This window comes from Scyliorhinus torazame, chromosome 7, assembly GCF_047496885.1.
Source record: "Scyliorhinus torazame isolate Kashiwa2021f chromosome 7, sScyTor2.1, whole genome shotgun sequence".
In the NCBI taxonomy this organism is placed as follows: Eukaryota; Metazoa; Chordata; class Chondrichthyes; order Carcharhiniformes; family Scyliorhinidae; genus Scyliorhinus; species Scyliorhinus torazame.
Window position 1 is genome coordinate 314247073 of NC_092713.1, and position 6000 is coordinate 314253072.

Consider the following 6000-nt stretch of genomic DNA (forward strand, 5'->3'; position numbering starts at 1 on the left):
GGGAGCTGATCTGGAAGGTAGGGCGATCGGAAAGGAAGATGCGTCGGAATTGTGACAGATCGGGAAGGAGAGTGACCAGGAATGAAAATCGCTTATTGGCTTCACATGAAGTTACGGTGAAAAGCCCCTCGTCGCCACATTCCAGCGCCTGTTCGAAAAAAGAGTGATTGGAAAAGTATCAATACTGGGTCAGGCATCGGGGGGGAAACAGGTGCAATTGAGAAAAGAGGCTTGGTCAGGGAGATGTACAGATAAATAGAGAGTATTCGGTTGAGAAACAACAGGTGCCAGCAAGATACATTGAGAGAATAGACAATCCCCAAAATCCTCATCTAGACACAGCACAATGCAACAAATATCTTCATCAAATCTCCTCTTGGGTGACTGTCCTCCAAGCAAACCTGTCAAAACATCTCTAATCAATCTTCACAACAAACGTTCCTCATCGTTAGAACCATCATTATGATTAATTTCTGCACTCCCTCTAATGTTTTCACATCCTTGCTAAAGTGTGGCACCCACAACTGTACACAATACCCCAGCGAAGGTCTAAATAGTTCACCAGAACATCTTTGGTTTTGCACTCTATGCCCCTATTAATAAAGTTAAGGATACTGTTCCTTCACTCTTCTCCACATCCCTCCCGGTCTCCTCACAGTGATCCTGACCTGCTTCACACTCCTCCCGGTCTGCTTCACAGTGATCCTGACCTGCTCCACACTCCTCCCGGTCTGCATCACAGTGATCCTGACCTGCTCCACACTCCTCCCGGTCTGCTTCACAGTGATTCTGACCTGCTTCACACTCCTCCCGGTCTGCTTCACAGTGATCCTGATCTGTTTCACACTCCTCCCTTCAAGAACCTGAATGAAGATGGTCTGGAATTATGGGAGTCTGGGATGCAGGGGGTGACGGAAAAGGTCCTGAAAAGGGGAGATGATTGAGGAGAGGCGATTGATTGGTGAATGGGGTAGAGTGCGATGGGGGTCAAACAGGAATTTGGGGGATGTTGGGAAGGGAATCTGATTCCGCTCCATCTCCACTTTGGGGCAAGTCCATTTTAATATATACTGAGTAGGTTTCGGCCTAATGCACAGTCGTTTTCAGGGCCTCCAGTTAGGGGAAACAATTGGACCTGATTTTCCTGCTTGCAGCCAGTTCCAGGTTCCCCCGAGTAAACCGGCTTTGTTACAGTCTGAAAATGGTCATTAGCCCCTTGATTTGCACATGACAATCCCCCAGGGGCCCATTTGAAATGTCAGTGTTGGGAAGTTTTAATCGAGTCACTAGCTGACGGAAAATAAACACACAGATATTTCTGCGGAAATAGAATGCCAGGGAACTTCAGACAACTGCATGGAGCATTCATGGGCTGTAATATGAAGAACATCATTCCAAGACCGTCGCTCCACGGGACTGTGCAGAGAATGCAAAGTGGTCCATTATTTTCAAACTGGTGAGGTGAACATAACACCAAAGGTGCATAATTTAAAAGAAAAACCAGACTTATCAAACACCCCAACGCTTACCTCCAGCTTTAATGATGCCCCAGGAACAGCCTGAATTCCCCGCACGCGTGTAAACCCCATGCAAATAAAGAAAACAGCACCTCATTTGAATAAAAATGGTTCCATTTACAACAGGGTGTTTTAGAAGCAATTCGAGAGAGCTGCATATATGAGGTTCATGCGTGATAAACTTTACTACTGGCTGAGTTACGTAATGAGAAATTGATCTATTAAGAAAGCAAGCTAAATTGTAGCATTAAACACTTGTTAAGTGTAACCCTTTCTTATCCACACTTGACTAGTTTGTCAGTGAAACAACATTCCTGAATACTTGGCCACGTTGCTTATGTGTTGAACAGCTGCTGATTATTCTGTGTTGCAATGATCACATCATAAATAACTACCTAAAATTCTTATACATCGGAACATGGGGACAGAAGCAGGACATTCAGCCCCTTGAGTCTATCCTGCCATTAATGAAATCATGATCTGTGGCTAAACTCCACAGGCGGGATTCTGCCGTACCCGGCGGGACGGAGTGGCGTGAACCACTCCGGCATCGGGCCGCCCCAAAGGTGCGGAATACTTCGCACCTTCAGGGGCTAGGCCCGCCCCGGAGTGGTTGGTGCGCCGCCGGTCGGCGGGATAGTAGCCTGGCACCACGCCAACCGGCGTCAAAGGGCCTCCGCCGGCCAGCGCGAGTCGGCACATGCGCGGGAGAGCCAGCGCGTGCTGGCATCATCCCCGCGCATGCGCACAGGGATTCACTTCCGCACCGGGAATGGCGGATGACCACGGCCTCCGGTGCGGAAGGAATAGAGTGCCCCCACGGCACAGGCACGCCCGCTGATCGGTGGCCGCCGACCGCTGGCCAGGCCACTGTGGGGGCACCTCCGGGGGCCAGATCCCCCCACGACCCCCCAAGAACCCCGGAGCCCGCCCGCGACGCCAGGTCCCGCCGGCAAGGGACCAACTCTAATTTAAGCCGGTGGGACCGGCATAGAACGGGCGGGACTTCGGCCCATCGCGGGCAGGAGAATGCGGACAGCCCCGGGGCCCACTGAGTCGCGTCGGACCCCGCCATTCTCCGAGGCGGGCGGCGCGGCTCACGCCACGCCGGTTTTTTTGGGGGGGCGGGAGAATTGGGAGGACGGTGGGGGCGGGATTCACGCTGACCCCCAGCGAGTCTCCCGCCCGGCGGGGGGTCGGGGAATCCCGCCCCACAACTCCTTTGGCCCATTTCCGTCAATACCTTTGCTTGACAAAAATCTCTCTTGAATTTTTAATTAACAACCGATCTTGCCTCAGCTGCTGTGTGTGGTAGAGAGTGCCAAAACTCTACCACCTTTGAGTGAAGAAGTTCTTCCCAACATCTCTCCTGAATGGTCTAGCCCTAATTTTTAGTCTGTGCCGCCTAGTTTTAGAATCTCTAGCCAGTGGAAATAGTTTATCTTTATCTACCTTGTTAATGTCGTGAATACTTCGATTAGATCACCCCTTAACCTTCTAAATTCTAGTGGCAACAGGTCAAATTTGAGTAATCTGCCCTCGTCACTCAATTCCTGTAGTCCAGGTATCATTTTTGTAAACCTGCGTTGCACTCCCTCCAAGGCGAATGTCATGATATCCACATTAACATATCATGGTTCAATCACACACACACAGATGGACAGGTTGTTGGACCAACCAACACACACACAACATTGCAGCCAATCACCAGTGAGAGCACACGCACTATAAAACAGGGAACATCACAGTTCCCGCTCATTCTACCAGGAGATAGCTCCGAGCACAGAGCTCACAGCGCGCCACTCAGACATAGTCCATGTGCTGAGTGCCTCACCAAGATAGTGAAAGGGCTGGGTCCACAGGTTAGCTGGTGAAGCACGAACCTCAGCCAGCAGTTAGCAGTTGTTATTGTTTAAGACAATAAAAGCGAGTTGTACAATCTACAGCCGTGTTGGATCATTTGTGCATCGGAACACCCAACACGACATCCACAATATCCTTCCTCAGGTATGCTGCCCAGAACTGATCACAAGTGACTCCAAGTGGGTTTGTTCCAATTGGTCAATGCTGTCGGTTGTGCTCCATACTGACTATCTCCCCCCCAACCTCATTTCGCGCCATCACCATATCCTCTGTTCTTTTCTCCCTCATGCGCTTATCCAACTTCTCCTTCAATACTTTTCTGCTATTTGCCTGAACTACTCCTCATGCTCATGAGTTCACACTCCCACCGCTCTCGAGGGAACATCTCGTCCAAAAGACACCAAGTGCACTCGTGCGACACTCCCGCAGTCCCAACACTGGAGCCTCAGCCTTGATTTCTACACTGACATCCTGGAATGATGCTTCAAGTCGCAACCTTCAGACTTAGCAGTGTGAGTGCTGCCCATGAGATACAGCGGAGAGGCGCAATTCAACAGAAATGAATCAGAGTCTCGGGTCGTGCGGGCGTGTTTCCTGGCACTGGCAGTGCAGAGACCCGCCCCACTATTAAACGCGACTGTTCTTCAGTTCTGGGCCTCGGTGAGGAACACCCGCCTAAGCTCTGCTCGTCAGCGCAGGAAAGGATCAGGGCGCCATTTTTGAATTTAAACTGGCAGGATGCCCGGGAGGCACTGCCAGGGTGCCATGCTGGCAGTGCCAAAGTGTTCGGTTGGCTGCCAAGAGCCCAAATACGCTGGGTCCCCGATCATCGGAGAAATCCCCCTCCCCCAAGCGCAATACGCCTGGTCCACATTTGAGGAAACCAGCGCTAATCAGCGCCCGCCCGTGGTCTCCGAGGCGAGACCGTTTGATCCTGGGCGCTGGGTAGATCTGGCGTAGATATAATCAAGTGAGACTCATAGCTCACTTGAATATGCAAATCTGGGTCCCAACCTCAATGGGCGGGATCCAGCTTGCGACACCTCGCGAGATCCCATTCGATCCCGTGGGGTGTGACGAGGCCGGTAAATCCTGCGAGAGGCCTCTCGCGATATTCACTGGCCCCGTCGAACCCCAAGTCGGGCACAGAGAGGCCAATAGGTCGCGCCCTACCTGTGCGAGTTTATCGTAATTGCTCCCTCAAAGCTCTGAAATTGGGATCGGAATTTGATAGTTTTCAGGTTCTGGGAGGTTTGGGAGTATTTTAACGCTGAACACACCGGGCGGGCAGAATTTGGCCACCTGGAACTAAGTTCCCACCATGGTGGTTGGGGGGGGGGGGGGGGGGGGGGGTTTGCGGGGAGGAGGGGTGGGGGGTGGGGGTGGGGGTTTGGGAGTGTTTCCCATTGTGGATGATGATTCTAAACCATCTTCCATTCACGCCGTAATTATGCATCCGGCAGGTTTGTGGCACCCTCTATGGCTGGGCAGGCCACCATCACATCTGGGTGCCATAATTAAAAGGTTTTCGCCATCATTCACCCACCATTGAAGGAAGAAGATGCACGTCCAGGAACATTGAAGCTGGAAGATGAAAGATCCGCCTGATAGGTGTTTCCCCCACCCATCGCTGAGTTGTTCTCGGATCCAGGCGGTCTCCATCACCATCTCCAGCCCCAGATGTGTTCTTGAAATGAAAATCGCTTATTGTCCCAAGTAGGCTTCAATGAAGTTACTGTGAAAAGCCCCTAGTCGCCACATTCCGGCGCCTGTTCAGGGTGGGGGGCGGCTGGTACGGGAATGAACCGTGCTGCTGGCCTGCCTTGGTCTGCTTTAAAAGCCAGCGATTTAGCCCAGTGTGCTAAACCAGCCCCATCTTCAGGTAAGTCCTGACTTCTCCATGCCACGTTATCCCAGATATGTTCTGGACCGGTGTGTTTTCCCTCTGGTGTCATGGTATCAGACCTTGGGGCGAATATTCCGGCAGGGCCTCCCTCTGCATCCCATTAGGGGTATGCAAATCAGTTTCACGCCAACCTTCAGTGGGATTCCCGATTCACCAGTGAAAGATCCCTCTGTAATTTCACGGCACTATGAAACTGCATTTTGGGCCCTGCACCATATCTCCTCCAGCCCAAAGATGTGCAGGTTAGGTGGATTGGCCATGCTAAATTGTCTCTTCGAGCCCAGGAATGTCATGTAGCTGTTTTAAAAAAAATTTACGGTGCAGAGCGACGCCATTCGGCCCATTGAGTCTGCACCGGCCCTTGGAAAGAGGACCCTACTTAAGCCCATGCATCCACCCTATCCCCGTAACGCAGTAACCCCACCCTATCTTTTTTGGACACTAAGGGGCAATTTAGCATGGCCAATCCACCTAACCTGCACGTCTTTGGACTGTGGGAGGAAACTGGAGTACCCGGAGGAAACACGCACACACAGGGAGAATGTGCAGACCCTGCACAGACAGTGACCCGAGGCCGGAATTGAAGCCAGGACCCTGGAGCTGTGAAGCAGCAGTGGTAACCACCTTTCTAAGAATGATATTCTATAACAACACAGTGCAAAGAAGAAGCATCCTAGTTGATTTTCTCTGATGTTAAAATGTTTGATTTAACTA

The 6000-nt window shown here is 51.5% G+C and overlaps 1 long non-coding RNA gene across 2 annotated transcripts in view; it reads right to left on the minus strand.

Annotated features, from left to right (window-relative positions):
- The window catches only part of LOC140427501 (uncharacterized), a 90541-nt gene extending 88874 nt beyond the window's left edge, over nt 1-1667 (minus strand). Inside the window, exon 1 of one of the 2 annotated variants that reach the window (XR_011948525.1) lies at nt 1530-1667. This is a non-coding gene — a long non-coding RNA (uncharacterized lncRNA). The remainder of the gene's footprint in view (nt 1-1529) is intronic. The other variant, XR_011948524.1, reaches the window with a different exon arrangement.
- Nucleotides 1668-6000: the final 4333 nt, after the last annotated feature.